Raw genomic sequence first — 27,838 nt, forward strand, 5'->3', positions numbered from 1 at the left:
TCAGGGTGATCTTTGGCCCAAGCACTCATGGGCCCACCCCACTGAGATCCAAGCATGGAGGAGAACTCATCAAGGACAGGAAGAGAACCTTTTGAAGAAGTCTCAACTGAGACTCTGTCTTTGACTTGAATGTCCTCAATTCCATCCCTCAACGCCCTGTCCGGCTCAGTCTCGGTGCTACCCCAGTCTGGAGCAAGGTTGAAAAAGCCTTCCAACAGCTGAAGAACAACAAGGCCTCTGGAGCAGATGGAATCCCTGCTGAAATCCGGAAACATGGCAGAGATATCCTCCTGGCATGACTGCACAACTTCATATCCCTCATCTGGGATGAAGAGTGCTTGCCAGGGACGCTGTGATCTTGAATGTATTCAAGAAGGGAGATAGGACCAATCGTGGCAATTACAAAGGAATCTCCCTGCTGTCTGCCACATGGAAGGTCATTGCAAGGATCCTCCTCGCTAGTGGCTGAAGAGCTCCTTCTGCAGTCGCAGTGCAGTTTTTCCTACACAGTGCTACCCCAGGGGCTGCAGCATGGCTGATGGAAGGCTTCTGACATTCAGTGGAGGAAATTGCAGCTGGCCTTGGGGGATGACCCAACTTCCGACTGCTCCATTTCAGTATGGGTGGCAGCAGTCTGGGCTAGCTGGCTGACTGGCAACAGAATGGGCATTGGCAGAATGGCAGGGGAGGGATCACTATTCCTGAGAGAGGGCAGCAGGTTCATACTCCATGGAGCCACTGCCACAGGGCAATGCCTCAGCAATCCTAGTAGTCTGTTAGAGGACATATTGCTGAACTGCTGTGACACCATGGAAGAGACTTTGAATACTGGTATCCAGAGCCATGATGTGCTTCCATGGCAGTAGTCTGAGCTTCCATGGCAGCACTTAAATTAAGCTGAGACATGAACCATCAGATGCTGCATCATGGTTGGCTCCATTAGTGTGTTGATGGAGGTAACCATTAGTTCAATGCGAGAAAGACAGGCTCCAAGCTCTGCACAAAGTCTTGTATAAAGTTGGTGCTGGACTCCTCCATACCCCTTGACATTAAATGGAGGCTTTGTGCTAGACTTCCCAATGCAACAAGCATTTCGGTGTGTACCACCATTAGCCTTTTTAGAGTCATAAAGTCATTTACAGTATAGAAGGAGGTCATTCAGCCCATCAAGCCCGTGCTGGCTCTCCACAGAGTTATGCTGTCAGTCCCACTCCCCGGCTCGATCCCCATAGCCCGACAAGTCTATTTCTCTCAGGTGGCCATCCAACATCCTCTTGAAGTCATTGATTGTCTCCGCTTCCACCACTCCTGTGGGCAGTGAGTTCCAGGTCATTACCACCCACTGTGTTAAAAAGTGCTTCCTCATATTCCCCCCTGCATCTATTGCCTAAAACTTTCAATCTGTGTCCCCTAGTCCTTGCACCATTTCATAATACTATTTTCTGTAGTCTGGCCCATCCAAGACCTCATCTGAGTCTTCTGCAGCAAAACCCATGTGCAACCTCATCCTCCAGTGAGCTGACACCTGCAATATCCTTGCCCTCTGCCCTGGCTGCAGTACACTTGTGTCCAGTGCCTCACCATGTACAAATCCTGCCTCTATGCTTACCTGTAAAATCACATGCAGTGCCGGTAACAGAACAGGCAGCTGTCTGTATGAAAGCAAGTGATGGCATGTCTTCATCATCGCTACCATCATGGTCTTCCTCCACTGCCTGGCCAGGTTGCAGTTTTCATGTAGCTGGAAGAGAAAAGGGACAAGAGTTACATTATGGGTGCAGGAAGGGTAAGAGGTGCATGCTTACACCTCAGCAGCTTCACAGTCCGAAGAGATTGGGGGAAGTGGGATATGAGAAGGAGAATTAGGTAAGAGGATACAGTGGTTTGCAATGGACTTAGCCCTGCCTCTGGCCACCGTCTCATCAATGGCCTTTTTCATAATGGTGAGCACAGTTTTATCCAAGGGGGCTAGGACATGCAAGCACATCTCTCCCCCTCCAGTTAGCTCTTTCTGCCTCCGGTTGTGCGCTACCTCCTGCAAGAGAGAGGGAAGTATGTCAGTGAGTGTTGTGGAATCTGTTTGGGTGATGTGGCTGTCGTGGTTGTATAGCTGGCAATGTGTGCAAGTTCTGAGCTGTGGGTGTGAGGCTTGTAATAGTGCTAAGGGTGAAGGGAAGCATGTGAATGTTAAGTATGAGACCTGAGTAATAGAGGTTATAAGGTGGGTCATTTGAGTGTTCTGACTTGAGCAGTGGCTGAGGCTAGATGTGCAGTTGGTAGGATATGGCATTTAAAGATGTATTCACTAGCCTTGAGGACTCATCTAAGGTCATTAAATTTCTTGTGATACTCCATTCAGGTCCTTGGGACAAAACATCTCCTATTTATCTTTGTGTCTATCTCCTCCCACTGCCTTCTCATTCTACCCCCACCTCCCTCCTACCCACCACCACCACCCCCCACCCCGCCCCTGTAGGTACAGGCCATCTCTACTCATTTCCACCTCCTCCACCAAAACCTTTAGTGCAGCATCAGAAAACATAAGAAATAAGAGCTGGAGTAGGCCATTTGGCCCTTCAAGCCTGCTCCACCATTTAGCAAGATCATGGCTGATCTTCCAGTTCAATACCACCTTCCCACATTATTCCCATATCCCTTAATTCCCTCAGTATCCAAAAATCTATTGACTTCTGTCTTGAATATACTCAATGCTCTCTGGGGTGGCAATTCCAAAGATTCAAAACCCTTTGAGTGAAGAAATTTCTCCTCATTTCAATCCAAAAATGATGACCCCCTTATTCTGAGACTGTGACCCCGTGTCCTAGATTCCTCAGCCAGAGGAAACATTTTCTCATCATCTATCCTGTAAAGCCCCTTAAGAATTTTATATGTTTCAATTAGATCACATCTCATTCTTTTAAATGCCAGGGAATATAGGTCTTGTCTACTCAATGTCTCCTCATAGGACAATCCCCTCATCCCAGGAACCAGTCTAGTGAACCTATGTTGCACACTCTCTAGGGCAAATATGTCCTTCTCTTCTGTAAGGAGACCAAAACTGCACACACTATTCCAGGTGTGGCTTCACCAATGCTCTTGTTGCATGCTCTCGGTCCTGGTCAGCCATTGTTCTTTGTTGCACAGCATTATTCCAAATGATGTCAGAACCTCCACCAGCCACAATGCCTTTCCTTTTTGCAGTGCAGGCTAACTAAGTAGTACTAGCAAGTCACAATATTGCCCCCACCCCCCCCCCCCCCCCCACCCTCCCCCCACTACTGATGCATGCAGCTAATGAACAGTATGGTTAGCACTGGCTGCATGCAACAATCATGACAATAGCGAAGCTGACATGCTGCCTGCATTACATTGAATGGGCGCAGGGTAATTGCACATTGCAATCCCCGTGCCCATTTTCAGGGACTATCCAATTTAGCTTCCTATAAGTTTTAATTTGAGAGAATTAAAGACGAAAATGTTGTTGGCAATTATTAAAAATTGAGCATGCTAGTTGCAGGTGAGCTACCCAGTACCAGTTTGTACTGCCTCACAATTGCTGCTTGAGGTTCAAACATGCATGACTGAATGAAGCACTTTAAAACGACTTTTCTATGATGTTTTGTAGCCAGCAGACTAAGTAGCTGCCCCTCTTCATACAAGTCACATGTGGTGAATTCATGTTCAATGTTTTTACAGTTGCTCTGTGTTTATTTTTCTTCACAGATTGGCCTGAACTCCTACCTTCTGGGTCACTATCCTGAGGGGTAACCAAACACAAAATGATTTTGTTCTCTTTCCACAAATACAAAGTGAATCTGGCACAAAATCCCACTTTGGTAGATTTTCTTATTTTGTTAAACTACTTTACAGTATAACACAAGGCTAGAGTTATATCTAAAAAGCATCCAGCAGTTGTGCAGCAGGTTACTACAGTAACATTGGTGGATTTCAGGTGTAAGATAGCCTATTTGTTTATATATATGTATATATGTGGTTTAATCTCATATGTTTAAGGTTTTTGCTTTCTTTGTACTTATAACTGGCTTGCGGATTTGTACTGTAGCTAGAAATAACAAAATGATTAGAGTTGTCATTCCCAGGATGCTTTAGGGTGTCAGGTAACAATTTAGCTAACTGTGTTGTTAAGCTTCTGCCGAGGTGCAGGATGTTCGATTTATGCCTGTTGACATCTTTTTGTTATCATGTTGTGAAATGAGATAGCAAGATGGTCTTGAGGAAAGGAAAGGGGACAATAAGCTCAGGATGATTAGTTACATGCTTAGATGATAAACAGATTGACCATCAGGAGGTTTGTAGGAACACTCTCATTTCTGGGAGTCTTGTTCACAATCACACTTTTCATGCCATAATGAATCGGCAAGGACAGTGTGCATGTCTGGAGACCTGTAAAGATCTTGAGCTTTCCTTAATAAGTTCTCGAGAGAGTTAGAATCAGAAAGATCAATGGAGGTTATGGGCTGAATTTTACAAGTGTGCAGCAATTCACGGCGGCACACTTTGATGGCAGTTTGCATCACTCACGGGATGCGCCGTCCCTGAGCCCCTGCGATATTTTGTGCAGGGCCTCATTTAAATGGAGGGGGTGGAGAGGCCGCCCCCGATGACGTAGAGGGGGCAGCTGCTGCGTCCCCGGCAACGGCGTCCGGTGCCACCTCAAGGGCCCCAGAGCCATTTTTAAAGGGCTTCAAGCCCTGACATGTCATTTAAATTCTTAAAGAGAAAGGATGATGGAAATTTAAGTTATTCATGTTATAACATTCTCACTCCCTTAACGCACATTCCCAAGGAAGAATCAATGGATTAATTGGACATTCCCCGCCCCAAAACATTTGTGCTAATCCCGATCTTCCCCACATCCTCCCAACAACCTTTAGCAACTTTAAACTTTGGCCCCTTTCCACCATCCACCAATTAAAAGTGTTTTCCCCGCTTGTCCCCCAACCCTGAAATTTGCACTCCTTCCCTCTCCCCACCAGTGTCTCGTCTCGGAATTCCGTATGGAGTTCCGAAGGCGCGTGAGTTGCTGCTAGCACCTGTAATATCGCTGTGGGACGGCCGTCCGGTCCAGGTAAGTTCATTACCATTTATTTTAATGCATTTTAATATTTAAATGAAGGCCACGCGACAAGGTCTTGCCGCCGCTGGTAATATGCTGCGGGGCCTTCTTGGCGTTGTGGGGTATTTTACAGACATTCCCCCCCCCCCCCCCCGCCACAATCCACAACATCGAGGGGCTGGTAAAATTAAGCCCTATGTCTCTACCCAGGGGAAAAATGGGGTAATATAGTCTCTTTCTCTGTAAGACCAATGCTTAGAGACATTGCATGTGCCAAAGGCTTGGCCGAACACAATGAAAGAATTAAGTTGCAAACCATACATTTGGTTGTCAGATTCAAATGTATTTACACAGGAAGTAGATTTCTAACTTGTGATCCAGGCATTAAATTGGGCACCCATTTTAAAAACTGCCAAATTTTCATTTCTATTCATTTTACTAGAAATTAAAATTGGACAATTTCTATAAGGGACAGCTGATCCACGGCATCACCTTTACACTGGATGAAAAGTTGAAAATCTGACACTAGCATTCATCCAACTTCCTGTGTAATTCTCAACATTATGATTCATGGATTATCCTACCTGACCAAACTTGGCTTCTCTGAAGTGGTAGTATCCCAATGGAATGTGGAAATCCCTACAACATAGTGTACTTAAGACTTCCAAAAGGTGATTGACAAAATCCCCTGTGAATGACTATTCATTAAACTCAAAACTGTGGACATTCAGGGTATGGATATTCTGGGAATGGATAAGAAATGCCTGAAGAGCAGAAAGCAAGAAGTGCTCATTAGAGGAGTGGGGTGAAGTACTGAGTGGGGTATTCCAGGGCTCATTATTGGATGGACTAATATTTCTGATTTACCTAAATGCCCTGGAGTCAGAAAATCAAAATAAAGTGTTCAAATTTGCTGATGATAGCAAATTGGAAACAGCTGTGGAATTGAAGGAAGCAGCTCAGAAATCAGTGAATTGAATAAAATAATTATATGGACAGATTAATGGAAGACAGGTGCAAAGCACTACATGTAGGATAGAAAAATAAGCAACACACATACTCCATGAATGATGTTGAAACAGCAATGGAGGAAGCTGAAACAGATCCAGGAGTCTTAGACTCGACGCTAAGTGACCAGGTGTTTCCTCTACATTTACACCCAGAGTCATGCATAATCTGAGCACTAACTAATTATGCAGCTTAAAAGATTGCTGAATTTTGGATGTTAATGATTTATATACATAATTACAATATGCCTGAATCTCCTTGATCTTTTACAACTGTCCATCAAATCCTATATCCAAATGAATCAACCCACAAAACTGGCCACATCCACAACTTTCAAATGCGAGCATCGTCCAGTTGCATATTTTTGCAGGGTGTCATCTCATTGCGACCAGATTTTCAGTCATAACAGGAATGAAAGTAATTCTTCTGGAGAGCACTTCTGGAAAATATTTTAGACATTAAAACGTAAAGAGGTGGCTAAGATGGGTCACACGAACATATGAATTAGGAGCAGGAGTAGGCCACTCGGCCCCTTGAGCCTCCTCTGCCATTCAATAAGTTCATGGCTGAACTAATTACTCCACATTTCCACCTACCCCTGATAACCTTTCACCCCCTTGCTTATCAAGAATCTATCTACCTCTGCCTTAAAAATATTCAAAGACTCTGCTTCCACTGCCTTTTGAGGAAGAGAATTCCAAAGACTCACAACCCTCAGAGAAAAAAATGTCTCCTCATCTCTGTCTTAAACGGGCGACTTCTTATTTTTAAATAGTGACCCCTAGTTCTAGATTCTCCCACAAGGAGAATATCCTTTCCACATCCACCCTGTCAAGATCCCCTCAGGATCTGATATGTTACAATCAAGTCGCCTCCTACTCTTCTAAATTCTTAAGCTGTAGCCCCAGTTTAGCCCATGTTTAGTGCAAAGTGTCACCTTAGTAAAGGAGTTGAAGACTGTGCTAGAAATAAATGCCTGGAGGCTTGTTAAACAGCTGATTGCCACTTAGAATGCTTGCGAGCATTCATTAAAGAGGCTACATGACATTTTGCTGACTAGCACTTCAACCAATGCCCTCTGCTAACAGCAACCAGTTGCTTAGGAGTAAATATGGCATTGATGTTGATTTCAAGCATTACTTAAAATGATACCACTTCAAGGGCTACTGATCATTTCACATACATTGCTGTTGCAGCTGTAAAGAAGAACTCTGAAACACATTGGGAGACTTTCGAGGAAACTTTGTCAAGACTTTACCAATGCTCTAGCAACTATTCTGAAGGGTCTCTTAATAAAAAAAAGCAAGTGCTGTGCTAATTTGGTCATCATGTTGCTAGGGGTCCACCTTGGTTTGAACAAGGAATGCGAGAAGGATGCGAGGGCAGACAGAGCAGCACCAGCTGCTGCAGAAGAGAAAGACAGCAGGACAAGGTGGCAAGTACAGGACATCCATCCTGCTCTGGGCCTCCTCCACCAGGACCTCCAGTGCCACATCTGAGAATGCATGCATCTTCTCACTTGGTCCCTGTGCCATCCTGCAAGGTGCTGCTGTGCGCCAGCCAGAGCACTCCACACCTTCAGTGGGCGTGGGTGCGAGGAGACCACATGTACTGCTCCATGACAATTGCATCTAATCAACACAAGTGCTGAACCTTCAGATTTCTGATTTAGCACCCCCAGACAAATTCAAAATAATCTTCATTTTTGTTTCCTTCAGTAAAATCAGTGAATTAAAATATATGTCATTAATTAAATGATACTTTTAAAGGTTTATTTTTTCTAAGACTATAGTGTTAAATGATATTTGTACAGGTATCATGAAAGCCCAAGAGTGGTCTGACACCCCCACCCCTCTCCACTGTTCTGTAAGGTATGAACTAATGTCCTGTATACACAATGGCAGAGGTACAGTAAATTTGTTGTACCTGCCATAATTAAATTATCAAAGACTACAAATATAATCATTGTCTGATCACGACGGAAGACTGAAAAAACAATTTCAAACATAAAAGGTTTCAACTTTTCTCTTTTAAAAATTGGCACTTGGAGATATTCGTCCACAAGCAGAATAATTGAGATTGCAACACATTTAGAATTATTTCTTTAATCAATCTCTCTTCTATCACATCCAGATCGCATGTATCACCTACATGCAGTCTTCTGAAATATTATTAAGCTGTGTGAAAGGGTGTTCCAGGTTAACTTACCCTCCAATTTTGCATCTGTTGTGTGTAAGAGTGCTTTTCCTGCAATGTGCCATTTCCAGAGATATTAGAAACTCACTGTGGATATGAACTCGCACCCTACCACATCATGTGACTTCAAAATGTGGCACATTCATACATCACAGTCCACTCCCAATGACAGGGTGATCATTGCAGATGAAAAGATATGCATTTTGCAGTTAATTATAAGAATGCAGACTCAGCCTGGGCCTCTTCAATACCTCTGTGGTTTTTCCATTTGACATCCATGATTACCTGAATACAGAGAGGCTAATTGATTTGTTCTTCAAATCTGCTAAGAAAATGGATACTCCTAAAATACTTACAATAGGCCAACATAATGAGATTGAATCCTTTGGGAATCTTATATATCCTGAGGCTCAAGCAGAGTAGATTGAAAAAATATAAGTCTTGCTTTAGATTTATTAAAATGTTATTTAGGTTGCAATTATTCCAATCCAGTAGGATGAAATTCAGTGCCTATAGATAATTGAAAAATCTTTTTAAATCAATGATATGTGGGGAATATTCCTTGACAGCTCAATATTGGATTTGTGATTCACCAAATGATGACAATAATTTTCAAAATGGCTTAAAGGTGAAGATTACTTGGGCCACCATCCATCGCAACACAAAACTATTTTTGTACTACAAGGAAAGGATCAAACAATCTTTCTCTAATTGTTTCTGATTTACTTGGTAGCAGGACAACAAGAGACCTCTCTTTTGTCTTGCCTTTTCACTGAGCTTTCTCCTCATTCTAGGTGACTTCAATCTTTACAAACTCACATGCCCCTTCCTCCACTAACCCTCAAATTCTCTGTTTGGTAATCAAGAGCTGCATGAGCCAAAATGTCTTGCCAACAAAACCAAGGCCAACCTCTTCAGCTGCTCTCAGCACTTTCAAGACTCTGGCCTTGAGTTGATCAATGTCTCCGAATGTCATCTCAAACTGAGTAAGGAAGTTTAAAATTTGGCATATTATTCAAACCAAGCTTACGTTCCTCCCAGAACAACTATGCCAATCATCACTTCATATTTGACTTCTCCAATACCCTTCTACATAAGAACATAGGAAATAGGAGCTGGAGTAGGCCATTTGACCTTTTCAGCCAGCTCCACCATTTAAGAAGATCATGGCTCATCTTCCACCCCAACTCCACCTTCCCGCATCAAAGCCAACACACAAGCTTCAGCTCATCCAAACATTACAACTTACGTCCTCAAATTATCCTCATATCCCATATAAGCCTCACTGAGCCCCAGAATGTTGATTTCAAAATTCTCTTTATTTTCTAATCTCTCTATGGCCTGCCCCACACTAGCTTAATGATCTCCTCCTGCCTTGTTGTTGCACATGCCTCTGCTTCTTTAGCAATAGAATTGTCACCTCCTGGCATATTTTCAAAAATCTCCTCAAAACTCTCCACAGTTCAGTTTCCCACGTTATAATCTCTTCCTTTCCTGTCGCCCCATACCCAATATTTCCCTGTCCTCATCATGAAATGCTTTGAGACATCTTCCTGCATGTGAGAAATGGTGTATAATTTCAAGGTTCTTTTTGGAAATAACCAAGGCAAGGACAAAATGGTGCGGAAAGGAGGAAATGTTTTAATTTCTGTGGACTGACTGCCGATCAACATTTTTAAAAACTTGGTCATTCATATAGGTGCTGCAGGAATAACTTTCATAAGGCCTAATCATGTTGAAAGCTCTCAAAGTGGGTTGTATAATTAATTACTTCTTTGAATCCAACGGCTCTTGCTATCTCGGCAAATGTGCAGCCATTATGTACCAGTAAAATCTTGCAATCATGAAATGAATCAGTGAGGAAGGAATGTTAGCAGTGGCACCCTTGTACTATGGAATCTTTTACATTCGCCTAAATTGATTGAATATCTCATCCAAAGGATGTCATTCCTAACAATGCAGCAGTGTCTAACGACTACAGTGGAGCTTCAACCGAGATTACAAACTTAAACCGATGCAGGGCTTGTGCCTGCACCTTCCGATCTGGAACTGGGAGTTCTACCAACTGAATGGAGTTGGCAAATCATTACAAATAAAGAAGATTACAGTAACAAAATTAGAAACACCCAAGGTATAAACATTTAGAAGCTATCTTTTTTCTAGATTTTTACTTAAGCTCTTGTTCGCCTATCCAACTCTCCCACGAGAGCTCAGCATCCTTTTATCCTTTATCCTTTTGTAAAGCACTATATCAAAGATGCGATATAAATGCAATTTATTGCTATTGATTATCCCAATTAGTATCCCCAAGATCAATCTGCAATACTTTTAGAGAATAATGAATACTCCAGATCACCGTAGGAAAAGGAGAAACAAAGGCAGACCCACACAATGCGCAAGATTTTCCGTGCTACCTTCGGGACCCTGTCATTAGACGCAAATGGGGGTCAGAGGCCACTCTGTGGCCAGAATCTTCTTCTGCCGCCACCGACCTTGGCAGTGGGCAAAGGCGCTGCATGTTGATGAGTCGCCGCAATCTTCAGTGCTCCGGCTCATTTGAATAGACAGGGTGGCCCGCCCACCTGCCGCTGCCCCCCCCCCCCCCACCCCTGATCATCTGGAGGGAGCGGCCCATCCGTCATTAACAATGGCGTCAGCTGCCTGTGCACAGGCGCTGATGCCATTTTTAAAGGGCTTTGAGCCCTTCCGGCAGATTTTAAGATTTTGGAAGACAATAATAAAAACAGTTAGATGCAGTACTTTTTGCTCTCTCCCACTCCCCCTACCCCACCCCCCCACCATGATCATAAAATTGTATGGTTGCCCTCTCCAGCCCAAAACACTTCCCTTTTGCAAATGACCTTTCCCCTCCTCAAATTGCATAAGCTATAAACTTTACCCTTTCCTACCTTCCCCTCCACCAATGAGAAGCCTATATCCCTGCTCCCCCGTACTCCCGCACAGGAAAAATGACCTCCTCCCTCACACCAACCAGTGTGGCGCCTCAACTCCCAGGACGAAGATCAGAAGGCGCAGGGGTGCTGGCCAGCGGCACGAAGATCGCAACAGGATCGGAGGCGGCGGTATGCATGCAATTAACTCAGGTATGCAAGTGTATTTAAATATGTAAATACTGGGCCCATCACCAAGTGGCAGGGGGCCACCTCGAGGCCTCCCCACCTCTGTGAAGATCGGGCCGGGCCCTCACGCCGTCGAGGTCGGAGGCGGGCCTTCTCCGGAGCGATCTTCAGGCCACCCCTGCCACACACCCCGACACCTGGGGGGGTGGGGGTGGGGGGGAGCTAAACTCAGCCCTGTGTGGGCAATAATCACTCATCTTTTTGCCTCGAGTTGGCCAATTAGTGGCCAGAAGACAGGCTCGCTGTCCAATTAAGGATGGCAGGTGGGCTCTCGAAGCTGAAAGGCTTATAGGAGGCCCCCCAGCACTAAAGCAACAACAGGATGCCTTTGTAGGTATTTTAAAATTTAAAATAAAACATCCCCTCAGCAGCCTGGCCACCATTGTGCAGTAGGGGGAGTGGTGGGAGGGAGCCCCTCCACAAAGTGGCCTGCAGCTGAAGGCAGGCAGACAGGTAGGGCCTCTAAACCTGCCTGGAGCGAGGGCCCCTGGGCTGCCACTGGGAGACCATCACCAGGCAACTGCCCTGTTCCCGCCACCTCCAGGGGCCTGGAGGCCGACTGTAAAATCCTTGTCAGCTTCCAACAATAGGCCTTAATAGGGCTTTAATCAGTTAAATCGGTGTACTGTTGTAGTGTTTTGAAATTGCAATTGCATTGTCCATTGTTTACTCTAGAGGCTGCTGTAGAACACACATGCCAGAACACACACACAAGAGAAAGTGAAAGTAAGACAGAATAAAAGGAGAAGCCTTTATGTTCAGCTGTGGCAGTCTTTGTCTCTCTGTCTTTGCCTCATATCCTATACCAAACTCAGCTAAACCTCACTCAAATCCCAAGGACATCACAATCGGCTACCCGACCCACACCCACACTTTCTGCAATACGTAACTTATTATCATGGACATGACTATTAAGTCAAGCCTCATATAAGACTTGACTTGTAAGTGCTATCAGTAAAGATCTAGAACTGATTACGGTTCCTGAAATTTGATAAGGATTGTGATGTGAAAATACGTATTTCTAAAAGATGAAATTGTTCTTGTTAATTTTGTTGTATATGTAGTCCCTTCTTCCCCATCCCCACCCTGCCTAAGGGAAAATGGTCCGGGGGCGGGATGGAGCCAGGGAACCGACATGCCAGCTGGCAGCGCAAAATACTGTGCCAGCCCGCCTCCATGCCCACCCTTAGCAGGGCCGCACAATACAGCTCAATATATCGAGATACACAAGTAATGTAAAGCCTGAAAAGGCGAGTGAATGTAACAGCAATTTTCCAAAAATTGCATCTTACACTGAAACACTCGCCCAGTTAAAAGAGGCATTTTGGTGGGAGAAGGGAAGGTTATGAGAAAGGAGAAAAAATATCCATATTAAAAGAAACATCTCTTAATCACTACAAATTTCTCACAATTTTATTATGAATAATTAGGGCAATGGTATCTGGAGAATTATTCTAACAAAGATGAATATTCCTTTTTCATTTTGTGACAGGGAGAGATCCTCTACTGGGCTGTATATCCCCATTCAAGAAGAATTTCTTATCTGCATCTTTTGTTTTTTTAAGTGTTCCTCATTTTCTCCATTATTGCTTAGCAAATGTTGCTCCCATGTGACGCCTGAAATTGAGGCTACCGTTTTGATCTTATAGAAAGGAATCTTTGTCCTTTATCAGACAGAATACTAAAAAAACGTTCGAAAGTACTAAAGAAAACTTTGGGTAGCTGGGATCTGCAGCATAGCAATGTAAAGTGTTAGCACTGACTACCAAAATCTTTATGTCAACAGGTCCATGACAAACTGGTTACTAGAATAAAAAAAGCGAATCAAATAAATCTAGGGATTCCAAAAGAGCTATTTATTGTAAAAGGAAAAAGAAAATAAAAGTAAAGTTAGTGATTTTCCCATTTATAAGCCTCAGTTTATTGGGGAACCACGAAGCTGGATTTCTCAATAAAACAGTGTCTTCTTTTTGGCATTGCTGGTTTAACTACAGTCCAACACTGTTTGTAAATGTCTTTAACTTAGCATTTTTAAACTGTTGCATCCATTTTAACACTATGAATACAGAATTGTATGTAGAGGTCAATGATTCAGAATGCTTTTCATTCACAGCAAGGAGGAAACAATAGTGTTTGACATGCTTTTCACTAAAATTGCCCTACATTGATGCATGGAATGTATTTTCCCATGAAAAGAACGATAAAAGTCATTATATGAAATTAATCGTATAAATGGAAGTTTCAAAAAGGACAATTTACCACATAATAAAGATTCCAATGATGCAGCAGCATTGAAAAAACCTGAAAAAAATAATTTGTATGTTCTATGTTATTCCAACTTCCCTGGCAAAGGTAGCTCTAATTTTTGGTGTGGTTTAAATACCAGACATTCTGAAGAACTGGGCTGAGCAACAGGAGGTATCATTCCACACAGCCAAGAGATGAGGCAAAGGAAACTTGTTCTGTACCGTACCTTCCACAATGGTTCATTTATTCACACACGGTGCTGTGCAGCATTGCATGAGTTAGAAAGTACATTTCACAGGATATTTCACATCATTTCTTTGATCATTTCAATCAATGGAAACAAAATAGAAATTACTTAGCACAAATATAGTTATTTTAAGCAATAGTGATGAAAGTTTTAAAGCATGACTTGGGAATAGCTATATTGTATTTTATCATGTTTTGAGTATCAACAGTTGGATAGTTAGCTCCCTTGCTGACTTATTACATTTTTAAATCTGGCCTCTTTTTAAAAATATTGTTAAAAAAATCTTCACTCTTGTCCAACAGTAGAAAACTAAACTCTTAGTTCATGTTTTATGTGTATGTTTTTATATTAATGATAGCAAGCATAATTCGTCTGTTGGCAAATAGCCAATGTTTGCAAGTACTTCACCAGTCAGACTCTGCAACCCATCAGAAAATGTTCCCCTTTGTGTTCAGTAGTTGAAATGAAACAAATGATGGTAACAGTTTGTTCAATAATTTCTCTGTTTACTTTAAAACAGTCAGTACTAAATGTATCACCAAGGAAAAGTTATTAGGAGGAGTTATTGAACCCATCAATGTGAGAGAATTGAACAAATGTCTTATAATCATTAATTCAGGATGCTTCAGCTCAACTGTACATATTAACCCCCCCACAAAGCCAGGATCAGTAACCCATCCCTGTTACCAACAGTTACCATTGAAAACAAAAATATTCAAAACAAGACAGCAATTTGCACTTGTTTAGTGCCTTTAATGTAGCAAAGCTGTTTCACAAAATGTGAGCTGTATCCAAGCAGAAGTAAAAAGACGAAATGGGGAGACAACTAAAATATACAAACGTTAATCATAATTTTAAAAAGATCCTCCTCTTCATTCTGAAGTTTAGAATTGACGTGAGAAATTGTGCATGTTATCTACAATTCTATACTGTTAGTCTAAATCCAATTTTGCACCAATATTCATTGGGCTGGATTTTAAACAGTGGCAGGCGAAAAAAATTGCAGCCCGCAAGTGGGGCCACGCGCCGTCGCGATCTCCCACGCGAGGACCAGGGAAAAAGCGCCCTAGAGTAACTGATATTATTGGAAATTAAGATCTTCCAGAAGGTTTAATTTAATTTAAAGGTTAAGTCATGGCAGGAGAGTTCAAAGCCGTGGTGTGCTCCTCGTGCTCCATGTCGGAAGCCTGGAACAATTTCAGTGCCCGGGACCAGCATGTGTGCAGGAAGTGTGTCCAGCTACAGCTCCTGGAAGCCCGGGTTTCGGAACTGGAACGGCAGCTGGGGACACTGTGGAGCATCCGCTAGGTGGAGAGTATCGTGGATAGCATGTACAGAGAGGTGGTCACACCGCAGGCTCAGACACCACAGGCAGGAGGGGACCACCAGGCAGAGCAGCAGGACTAGGCAGGCAGTGCAGGAGTCTCCTGTGGCTATTCCCCTGCAAAACAGTTATACTGCTTTGGATACTGTTGAGGGGAATGGCCTCTCAAGGGAAAGCAGCAACAGCCCAATTCATTGCACCAAGGTTGGCTCTACTGCACAGGGGAGGAGTAAAAAGTTTGGGAATGCAATAGTTATAGGGATTCAATTGTAAGGGGAATAGATAGGCGTTTCTGCGGTTACAGGACATTCTGAAGTGGGAGGGTGAACAGCCAGTGGTCGTGGTACACATTGGTATAAACGACATAGGTAAAAAAAAAAGGATGAGGTCCTAAAAGTAGAATATAGAAAGCTAGGAAGTAAGTTGAAAAGTAGGACCTCAAAAGGTAATGATCTCAGAATTACTACCAGTGCCACGTGCTAGTCAGAGTAGAAATAGCAGGATATATCGGATGAATACATGGCTGAAGAAATGGTGGGAGGGGGAGGGTTTTAGATCCCTGGGGCATTGGGACCAGTTCTGGGGGAGGTGGGATCAGTACAAACTGGACGGGTTATACCTGGGCAGGACCGGGACTCATGTCCGCGGGGGAGTATTTGCTAGAGTGGTTGGGCAGGGTTTAAACTAAAATGGCAGGGGGATGGGAACCTTTGCAAGGAGTCAGAGGAGGGGGGATCAAAGACAAGAACAAAAGACAGTAAGGGGAATAAGAAAAGTGATAGGCAGAGAAATCAAGGGCCAGAATCAAACAGGGACACAGTAAAAAGTATCGGCAAGTGGACAAGTAATGTTAAAAAGACAAGCCTTAAGGCTTTGTGCCTTAACGCACGGAGCATTCGCAATAAAGTGGATGAATTAATCGCTCAAATAGATGTAAACGGGTATGATATAGTTGGGATTACTATGGCTGCAAGGTGACCAGGGATGGGAAATGAACATTCAGGGATATTCAGTATTTAGGAAGGACAGACAAAAAGCAAAAGGCGGTGGAGTTGCATTGCTGGTTAAAGAGGAAATTAACGCAATAGTGAGGAAAGATATTAGCTCTGATGATGTGGAATCTGTATGGGTAGAGCTGAGAAATATTAAGGGGAAAAAAACTTCAGTGGGGGTTGTATATAGACCCCCAAACTGTAGAGGTGATGTTGGGAATGGCATTAAACAGGAAATTAGAGATGCATGCGAAAAAGGAACATCTGTAATTATGGGTCACTTTAATCTACATATAAATTGGGCAAATCAAATTAGTCACAATACCATAGAGGAGGAATTCTTGGAGTGTATACGGGATGGTTTCCTGGACCAATACGTTGAGGAACCAACTAGAGAACAGGCCATCCTAGACTGGGTATTGTGTAATGAGAGAGGAATAATTGACAATCTAGTGGTGCGAGACCCCTTGGGGACGAGCGACCATAATATGATTGAATTCTTCATCAAGATGGAGAGTGACGTAGTTGATTCTGAGACAAGGGTCCTGAATCTTAGTAAAGGAAACCATGAAGGTATGAGGCGTGAGTTGGCCATGACAGATTGGGAAAAGTTACTTTAAGGGATGACAGTGGATAGGCAATAGCAAACATTTAAAGAGCGCATGGATGAACTGCAACTATTGTTTATTCCTGTCTGGTGTAAAAGTAAAACAGGAAAGGTAGCCAAACCATGGCTTATCAGGGAAATTAGAGACAGCATTAGATCCAAAGAAGAGGCATATAAATTTGCCAGGAAAAACAACAGACCTGAGGATTGGGAGCAGTTTAGAATTCAGCAAAGGAGGACCAAGGGATTGATCAAGATGGGGAAAATAGAGTATGAGAGCAAGCTTGCAGGGAACATAAAAACTGACTGTAAAAGTTTCTATAGGTATGTGAAGAGAAAAAGATTGGTGAAGACAAATGTAGGTCCCATGCAGTCAGAAACAGGGGAATTTATTATGGGGAATAAAGAAATGGCTGACCAACTAAATGCATACTTTGGTTCTGTCTTCACAAAGGAGAACACAAATATCATACCAGAAATGTTGGGGAACACAGGGCTTAGTAAGAGAGAGTGGAACTGAAGGAAATCAGTATTAGTAGAGAAATGGTGTTAGGGAAATTGATGGGATTGAAGGCCGATAAATCCCCAGGGCCTGATGGTATGCATCCCAGAGTACTTAAGGAAGTGGCCCTAGAAATAGTGGCTGCATTGGTGGTCATCTTCCAAGATTCTATAGACTCTGGAACAGTTCCTACAGATTGGAGGATAGCTAATGTAACCCCACTATTTAAAAAGGAAGGTAGAGAGAAAGCAGGGAATTGTAGACCAGTCAGCCTGACGTCGGCAGTGGGGAAAATTCTAGAGTCCATTATCAAAGATTTTATAGCAGAGCACTTGGAGAACAGTGATAGAATCAGACAGAGTCAGCATGGATTTACGAAAGGGAAATCATGCTTGACAAATCTACTAGAATTCTTCAAGAATGTAACTAGTAGAGTTGATGAGGGTGAGCCAGTGGATGTGATTTATTTGGACTTTCAGAAGGCTTTCAACAAAGTCCCACATAAGAGATTAGCGTGTAAAATTAAAGCGCATGGGATTGGGGGCAGTGTATTGCAATGGATAGAAAATTGGTTGGCGGATGGGAGACAAAGAGTAGGGATAAATGCGTCTTTTTCCGAACGGCAGGCAGTGACTAGTGGGGTACTGCAGGGATCGGTGCTAGGACCCCAGCACAATATACATAAATGATTTAGATGAGGGAACTAAATGTAATATCTTCAAATTTGCAGATGACACAAAATTGGGTGGAAGGGTGAGTTGTGAGGAGGATGCAGAGAGGCTTCAGGGTGATTTGGACAAGTTGAGTGAGTGGGCTAATGCGTGGCAGATGCAGTATAATGTGGATAAATATGAGGTTATCCACTTTGGTAGCAAAAACAGGAAGGCAGATTATTATCTGAATGGCTATAAACTGAGAGAGGGGAATATGCAGCGAGACCTGGGTGTTCTCGTACACCAGTTGCTGAAGGTTAGCATGCAGGTGCAACAGGCAGAAAAAAGGGAAACGGTATGTTGGCCTTCATAGCGACAGAATTCGAGTACAGAAGCAGGGATGGCTTGCTGCAATTATACAGGGCCGTGGTGAGGCCACACCTGGAATATTGTGTGCAGTTTTGGTCTCTTTATCTGAGGAAGGATGTTCTTGCTATAGAAGGAGTGCAGCGAAGGTTTACCAGACTGATTCCTGGGTTGGCGGGACTGATGTATGAGGAGAGATTCAGTCGGTTAGGATTATATTCGCTGGGGTTCAGAAGAGTCAGGGGGGATCTCATAGAAACCTATAAAATTCTAATGTGACTTGACAGGGTAGATGCAGGAAGGATGTTCCCGATGGTGGGGGGAGTCCAGAACCAGGGGTCATAGTCTAAGGATACAGGGTAAACCTTTCAGGACTGAGATGAGGAGAAATTTCTTCACCCAGAGAGTGGTGAGCCTGTGGAATTCACTACCACAGAAAGCAGTTGAGGCCAAAACATTGAATGTTTTCAAAAAGGAGTTAGATATAACTCTTGGGTCTAAAGGGATCAAAGGGTATGGGGCGAAAGCCGAAACAGGCTACTGAGTTGGATGATCAGCCATGATCATAATAAATGGCGGAGCTGGCTCGAAGGGCTGAATGGCCTACTCCTGCTCCTATTTTCTATGTTTCTATGTTTCTTTTTGCGATGGCTCATTTAAATACTGCGGTCGGCCTGTGCCCCCCACAATCACATGGAGGGGGCAGGCTCTCCTATGCCAGCAATGCTCAGCTGCCTGTGTGCAGGATCTGGTGCCTTTTTTTAAAGGGCAGCCAGCCCTGTCAGTTAACATAAATTTTTAAAGAGATACCCCGCGCTCCACCCCCACCCCCACCCCCCCCCCCGCCACAATGTCCTGAATAAAATTCTAACGTCCCCTTCACGCCCCCAATAACAATAAAGTTAAGTATCTGCCCTTCCCCCTCCAAAAAAACACTTACCTTTCTGATAAGACCTTCCCCACTCCCCCACCAGACTGTACAAAGTTCACAGTTCACCCCTTCCCACCATACTCTACATTGGTGATAATAATTTGACCCCATTCCCCCCACCCCCCGCCTCCACACTAAAAGTCTTACGTTCCCCATTCCCCACCAGTGTTGTACTTGCTTTCCCCAGACAGGGAAGTGAAGGTGCGGGCGTGCCAGCTGCCACTCTGCAGATCGCAGCGAGACCGTAAGATGGCAGGTAAGTGTATTTTAATGTATTCACTAACATATTTAAATACAGGTTCCTTTGTCCAGCAGTGGAGGGGGCGGGGCAGGGGGAGGCACCACAGAGCCTCGCTGCCGCTGGGAGGATCAGGCCCGGCCCTCCTGGCAGCAGGCTCGGTGGCGGGGGTCTGCTGGAACGATCTTCCGGCCACCACCGCCACAGAGCCCGACATCGGGGGCCCTGTAAAATCCAGCCCATCATGTGTGTTTTTAATTTTAATTCTTTATTTTATTATATTTTATTTTTAGAACTCACAGATAATTGTTAATTGGATCCCTCAGATTTTGAAGCTCACATCTTGGGATTGTATTCTTGCTGATATTTATTTTGTTACCCTGTGATAATCCCATAATTTGACCACCGATCCGTCAATATCAATTCAAGTCTCTCCAAAATCAGCATTAGTTTTGTAACCAGCAATCCTAAATCTAAAAATCTAGCTCCATAAAGATTAATTTTAAAAAATACATAGCTCTCAAATATTATCATCTTTTAGCTTAAATTTAACTTCATTATGGATTTAATCAAATCACTTGAACACGTCAACATTTCCACAGAATATGGTCTACTATAATCATTTTATATGTCACAGCACCAGGCATTGTGGTAGTTTCTAACACCTAAAGATAAATCCTATATGGAATATAATGAGTCCGACTAACCACTCTAAAGACCTTAATTAGCTGTGAATGAAGCAATAATAATTTATTTTTCAATTAGTCAAATATAAGTATTCTAAATATAGAAGACCTTTTCTCTCCCTTCCCACAAATTTTATTTTTTCACCTATTAATGGGTAAGAAATCAATTACGGTTGAAGTAGAGGGCCCATGAGGACTATAAGAATAATAGTGAATAAAAACTAAAGAATATCAGAAAAGATATTAAGTGCGGGATAAAGAAAACTAAGAGGAGGACAAGGCAGTTGTTTCAAAAAAACATTAAAAGTGACAGTAACAAGAAATGCTGGAATCACTCAGCAGGTCTGGCAGCATCTGTGGAAAGAGAAGCAGAGTTAACGTTTCGGGTCAGTGACCCTTCTTCGGAACCTGCTGCCAGACCTGCTGAGTGATTCCAGCATTTCTTGTTTTTGTTTCAGATTTCCAGCATCTGCAGTATTTTGCTTTTATTAAAAGTGACAGTACCATATTTTAGAAATTCATCCATTAAAAAAGAGTTGTTGAAAGTGAAGTGGGACCCAGGAAGAAAGGATGATCAATTTGTGATGATCAAAAAATGGCCAAGATAGTTAATGAGTACTTCACATTGTTCCTTATTAAACAGAAGGAGATCAGAGCAGGGGTGAATCCTGTGTGGCTGAGAGCAAGATGAGTGATACTATAACAAAAGCAAAATACTGGAAACGTGAAATAAAAACAGACAGTGCTGGAAACCTTCAGCAGGTCAGGCAGCATCTGTGAAGAGAGCGAAACAGAGTTAACAGTTCAGGTCAGTGACCTTTCACCAATTTCTGTTTTTATTTCTGAGCGAGCGATACTATAATAGATAAAAGGAGAATTATGGATATAGGAGCTTCTGTGTGCACCAATTGTCTGCCAAAGCAAAGCATGTTCACCTCAGTCGGCAGGTCCACGTACCACTGGGGTGGGCACAGAGCACCTCGAGTACAGCTTGAACTGTCAGGGATTACTTTGTTAGTCCTCATTTTCTTTCAAATATGTCACATAGGGGAATTTCTACTGGAAAACTCATGCAATGCCAGTAATGTTGATGAAGACAAAAAAAAAACTAATTATGCAAAAGCTCATGAGATTCTAGCTGTTAGCAGCAAAAAAGAAAAAATAGCTGAAAAATACTTACCTTAACATTACTGTGTACTTCCCCTGACTTCCTGTATATTTACTCCAGCCTTGCAATGTTAGATGCCCCTATCACATGGGTGCTACTTACATCTGATGCCCTAAAGAGCTGTCAACAATTGAGTGTTGCAGACTGGCACATTTCCAAGGTCCAGGACTATGTGCTGAGGGACGCACTAAAGCTTGGTGCAGCCACCTCAAAAGGTCAATGGGGAAAGGCCTTGTCTCAGGCCCTCCCACCATATTATACTGAGGGGCAGGAAACCATATAAAACCCTTCGGGCTGTATGCACCAGAGAATGTTTAACATGAAATGTAAATGTACATTGTAAATATTACCTGTAATGGCAAGAGTAGTGAGGCACTGCATGTATTGTATTGAAAGAAATTGATCTGTATTGCACTTTATGTAATGTCAAATTTGAACTGTTATGTAATGTACCTTTAAAAATTTTATGCATAAAGTATATTTTTGGAGTCCTGTATACAAGGTGGTAATTGGATGCAGGATGGGAATGCCGCAAAATTAATACCTAAATGTCCCCTTACCCACTGGTATGAGGAGGGTGCATGTCCCACCCCTGCCTAAATTTATGCCGCCAGAGAGTGACTGGCAATGGAAAGTCCGGGTCAGAAGCCACTTCCAAAAAATACAGCATCAAATGAGAAGCATCGATTAACAATCAAAAATAACTAACAAATAATTAAAAACAGGCAAAAATGTTCAATTATGGTTGGGCGGAAGGCGGTAGAAATGGACAACAAATCCCTGCCAAGCAACTGAAGGTTAAGAAGGTGCTGAACCTCGAGCTCCAGTGCTTTGACACAGAAATGAAAGGGCAAGGTCTGTAATTATTGTGATGAAGGGTTTTAAGGTCGGAAAGATTTGAAAAGGATACAGTGTTGAACTACTGGAATACTGGAGATGGCCTGGGACTTGTTTGTGTGGGTGGTTTTAGTATTTGGGAAACTACAGTTCTAAACCTATGGGTGTCATAATTGTATGTGTGAGCTTGAGTATTAGAGACTATGTGGTACTTGGAAGTGAAACTGAAGGCGGCATTGTGCTTTGCAGAAAACACCTGACCTGGCGGTTGTTGTAAGTTCAGATAGGCTTGGTAGCCACAGTGAGCTGCAGTAAGCAAGAACTCTTTAATAAAAGCTTATTAAATCTTTGTTAAAGTTAAACCTGTGACTTTCATCCTGAGATGTGACATTGGAAATGAGGTTATAAAGACAAACAATATAGAGGTAAATTCAGAGATATTTAGGATTGTATCTTGGCATTTGCTGGAGCTGAAATGTCTGCAGTCTGGGAAATTGAGCCGTTTGATGCAACGGGTGATGCCAGTACTGTCAGCGTGAAATGGAAAGCATGGCTGGAGGAGTTTAAAGCATATGTTGACAGTCACGGTTTGTTTTTGGATGGGCGACGGAGGTGCAGAAAGCATAGCGACAGGCCTTATCGCTGTTCAATACGGGTGCGTCGGTGAGGGAGACTTTCAAGACGTTGTCTGACACAGGGGAAAAGGCAGACTATGAACGTGCAGCGAAAACCTTGAAGGACCATTATGTGGTGATGCCAAATGCCACTTTCCAAAGGCATGTTTTCTGTCAAATGAGACAGAAAGTGAGGTGGGGAGGGGTGGGGGGGGGGGGAGGGGGCGGAAACAGTAGCCCAATTTGTGACTCATTTGAGGCCGGCGTCAGATGAATGCAATTATGTTGCGACAGATCTGAATAACCAGATAATGGATCAGGTGGGCCAACATTGCAAGTTGTATAAGTTGAGGCGTAGGCTGCTGGAAGGAGGAGGTGACTTAACGTTGGATGACACTTTGAAAATAGCGGCTGCATTGGAAGCAGTGGATGGACAAGTTCATAGCACGAAACTTGGTCCCATTTCCACCATCGGCACAACAAAATCTGAGGTTAATTGAGTGACACAATGGAATCCAAGTACACATGAATGTAAATAGCAAAAGACTGAGACAGACTGTTTCAGATGTGTCACCTTGGGGCACTATGGAAGAGATGATTGGTGCCCTGCCAATGGAAAGATATGCAGAAAATGTGGGGGAAGCAAAGTTGAACAGAGTGGGAAGCCTGGCAAACCATGTAAAGGAAAGAGAGATGGAAGTAGTACAACTGTGTGATGAGTTGGAGAAGATGCAAAGAGTGAGGACATGAATAGCAATCGTGGATATATGTTTTCTGTCAATGGAAGCAACAATGAGAACGTTTCAGTGATTGTTGGGGGTGTTGAATTGAGCGTTATTGTAGATTCAGGCAGTGACAGTAATGTCATCAGCAGAGCACTGTGGCAGGAACTAAAGACAAAGAGAATCAACTACACATCGCAAAAATGCATCAAAAAGCTTTATCCTTGCACATCTAAAACCCCACTTCAAACTTTGGATGTTTCATTGTCAGAGTAAGAGCTGAAGATTGGAGCGTGGAGGCAGAATTCGTAGTGATTGAAGAGGATAGTGACCCTCTTCTGAGTAGAGAAACTGGCCAAGCCTTGGGGTTGCTACACATTGGATTGAAAGTGAATTCTGTGAAATCCTATGCAGAGCTTCAAGAGGAGTTTGGATCAGTGTTTCAAGGAATTGGGAAGTTGCACAACCACCAAGTCAGATTAACTATTGACGAGAATGTGAAGCCTGTAGCTCAGCTTGTACGTAGAACAGCTTTTAGTCTGAGAGGGAAAGTTGAGGCAAAGATCAAGGAACTGGTTGATTAAGACATCATAGAGCCAGTTGAAGGACAAACACACAGATCTTCACTCGAGAAGGAAGCTGGTTTGTGGCAGTTCATGCTACACCCAGAGAAATGACAACTAGAAAGGTTGAGTCAAAGATCCAGAATTGAATGACATCAGACAGAGAATCCAAGCTGGAAATTGGGAGAATTGCCCATTCAAGATATACATCGTTATATGAGATGAACTGTGCACAATTAGGAAGTGTATTCTCAGAGGTAACAGACATATAATGCCTCAAAAGTTTAGCCCTAGACTGGTGATGCCAGCTCATGAGGGTCATTGGGAGTGATTAGTACTAAGCAAAACTTATGAACCAAATTATGGAGGCCGGGGATGGAGAAAGATATGGAGCAGTTTGTCAAAACACGTCATGGATGTCAACTTGTCAGTGGACCCAATCCAGTAAGCAGCACAGTATTACCAGCTGGACCATGGGAGGATATACCAGTTGACTTCTTCGGGCCATTTCCATCAGGAGAGTCCATACTAGTGGTGATTGACTATTACAGCCCTTATTATGAGTGTGTGGTAATGAAGTCCACAATGACAGAGAAAACAGTGTTTGCATTGACTGAAATATTTGCAAGGCACGGGCTGGAATTTTACGTTGGACAGTAGGCCCCACCCACTGGCCAAAAAGTCGGGGGCAAGCCCACCTCCACAGGGATTTTTCACTCCCCAGGCCCTTAATTGGCCTTGGGCAAGACTTCCACCTCCTTGAGGCAGGAATTCCCATCTAATGGAGCTGCCGGCCAATCAGTGGGCCGGCAGCTGTTAGTCCTAGCAGCGCCACTAGGAGCTGTGGTCATTGCTGGGACTACAACCAGCCAATGGAAGCAAGACAAAGGACGGCCCTGGAACTAAGGTAAGTTTTTGGGGCCTCACTAGGGACAATTGGCTGGGTCCGGCAAAGCAAGGGGGACGCTTAGGGAGGTTGGGGAGTGTTGTCCAGTGGGGGTGGTTGGGCCATGAGGGGGACCCTCCAAGGGGCACAGAGTTCCCAATCATGAAGATCCCCAGGAGGAGGCCCTTAAGTGGCAGTTAATTGGCCACTTAAGGGCCTTGATTGGCCTGGGCAGGTGGGCTGTTTCTCACCGCCACCACCCCCCATCAAATTGCAAAGGGGGGCGGGAGGGAGTCAGGAATGCTTCCCCCCTGCATCCCATTCAGTTTTACAGCCTCCATCCGCCACCAGCCCGCTCGTTGGGGGGGCCGTAAAATTCCGGCCATGGTCTACCAGTCAGTTTGTATTCAGACAATGGGCCACAATTCATTTCACAGACATTTGCAGATTACATGCAAGTCACAGGTATTCACCATCTCAGAATAACACCTAAATGGCCACAGGCAAATGGGGAAGTGGAAAGACAAAACCAATTGTTACGATCAGGTGAGACAGGGGTCTAGGGGTTCACTCTCAGCCTTTGCCTGGTTTAACCATAGCAGGGTTTAGAGAAATGGATGAGGATTGCTCAGGCTGAGGGTAAAAACTGGAAGGAGGTGTTGTTTTCATATGTGACCATGTATAGAGCAACTACACACACAACAGGAAAGAGCCCAGCTGAGTTGTTACTTGGATGCAAAATATGCACCAGGATACCAGAGCTGAGGGACAGTAGAGTTGATCAGGATGTTCAAGATCATGATGCTGAGAAAAAGGGTGCGGCAAAGTTTTATGCAGACCACAGAAGGAGAGCTAGACAGTCTGATGTGATGCCGTATTGCTGAAACTGGAGAGTCCGAGTAAGTTGGATACGCCACATTATCCCAAGCTGTACACTGTTATTGCCTGGAAGGGAAACAGTGTGACTGTGCAGTCACCAGAAGGAGTACGGTATGACAGAAATTCTTCATGCGTTAAAAAATATCATGGTGACAAAGACATAACAGCAGATGAACGAGATGTCGGAGCTGAGGCGAAGCTGACATCCAGCAATTCAGAAGTCCAAGCCAGTGATGCTGTTGGCAGGCAGACAGTTTGCTATCTAGAGGGAAAAACATCGGTTCCAGAGGGGCGAATGACATTTGCTAATTCTGACGTGGTGACCAGAATTCCTGAGACAACAGGAAGACCACGGTGTGAGAGGAGACCACTAAAACGATATGAAGATTTTGTGTTGTGATTATGTTCAAAAATCATGGACATGTTTTAGTCTGATAAGGGAGAAATGTAATGATTGCATGTGTGGGCTTGAGTATTAGAGACTATATGGTAATTGGAAGTGAAACTGAAAGTGCTTTAGGGAAAACACCTGGACTGGGGTTTGTTATAAGGTCAGATAGGCTTTGTACCCACAGTAAGCAGCAGTAAGCAAGAACTCTTTAATAAAATCTTGTTACATCTTTGTTAAAGTTAAATCTGTGACTTCAAATGTGATTTTTCTGCCTGAGATATGACAGTGGGGAGGGAAAGAGGAAGATTTTCAGAAATTGTCTCTCCTTGCCCAGAAGGTCTAGATCGAGTAGTTCTCCAACATTGAGCAACCAGTCCCCTTTTGCTTGCTTAAAATGCTTCACACACTTATGTGACATGGCTCCTGGCTCAAAAGCCAGCAATGGAAATCTGCTTTTATCCTAATGTTCCTGGGCATGGCTTTACATCCTTTAAAGCACTTATTGTGATAGTAACAACATTAGCAGTTTACAAAATTGGGATAGGTGCTGGGTAATCTCCAGAAATGCAGCAAAAAGATGTTTTTTGCTGTGGAAAAAGGTTGGAGGTAGACAGCAATGGAAGGTGATATCTATTGGTATGCTAGCGGGAACGGTGGCATAGTACTTATGTTGCTGGACTCATAATCCAGAGCTCTGGACTAACGATTGGAGGAATGAGTTCAAATCCCACTACAGCAGCAAGAGAATTTAAATTCAGTTATTTAAATAAATCTGGAATAAAAAGTTGGTATCAGTAATGATGACCATGAAACTACCCAGCTGGTCCACTAAGGCCCTTCAGGGAAGGAAATCTGCTATCCTTACCCAGTCTGGCCAATATGTAACTCCAGATCTACAGCAATATGACTGTCTCTTAACTGCCTTCTGAAATGGCCAAGCAACCAACCAAGTTGGTTCAAACCACGATGAAAATATCTTAAGAATAATAATACCAGACAGAGCACCTGGCATCAACCAGGTTCATGGATTCAGACATGACAAAGGCCGAACCAGACCAATTGATCCTGCAAAGTCCTCCTCACTAACAGCTGAAGCCAAGGTTGAGAGAGCTGTCCCATAGACTGGTAATGCCCGCCATTCTTAATTCCTCCAAAAGATGGTGCTGTTACCCCTACAAAAAACAGCGTCAATTTTGATTCAGGGAGGCAATCGTGCTGATAGGAGCCAAGACAGGAAGCAAAGGAGCTGAACCTTGGTAGCATGATGCCCAGGATCCTTTAACTCCTGCACCTCAGATGCAGTCAGTCTCCTGCCAAAACAGGCACTATAAGGAATGTCAAAAAGTAAAAACACTTAGCATTTTGGGCCTGTTCTGTCTTTGACTGCGCTTCCCCCTTTAATGGCCTGGCAAGAAAGCTATAGCAGCTTTCCCACACAGACTTCTGCTTAAAATAGCAGTCAGGGCCTGATGATCTCAATCTGCATATTTAAAGACGGACCCTGCTGGTTTCTGTCAAACAGCAGGTTGCAATTAGAACCCTTGGGAACAGCGTGGGACTTTGG

The 27,838-nt window shown here is 43.5% G+C and overlaps 1 long non-coding RNA gene across 2 annotated transcripts in view; it reads left to right on the plus strand.

The window, feature by feature from the left end:
* The window catches only part of LOC137377075 (uncharacterized), a 38,018-nt gene extending 30,178 nt beyond the window's left edge, over nucleotides 1-7,840 (plus strand). For both annotated transcript variants that reach the window (XR_010976357.1, XR_010976358.1), the window contains exon 3: nucleotides 7,424-7,840. This is a non-coding gene — a long non-coding RNA (uncharacterized lncRNA). The remainder of the gene's footprint in view (nucleotides 1-7,423) is intronic.
* The last annotated feature ends 19,998 nt before the right edge of the window (nucleotides 7,841-27,838 follow it).

The sequence above is a fragment of the Heterodontus francisci genome, chromosome 14 (genome assembly GCF_036365525.1).
Source record: "Heterodontus francisci isolate sHetFra1 chromosome 14, sHetFra1.hap1, whole genome shotgun sequence".
Lineage (NCBI taxonomy): Eukaryota > Metazoa > Chordata > Chondrichthyes > Heterodontiformes > Heterodontidae > Heterodontus > Heterodontus francisci.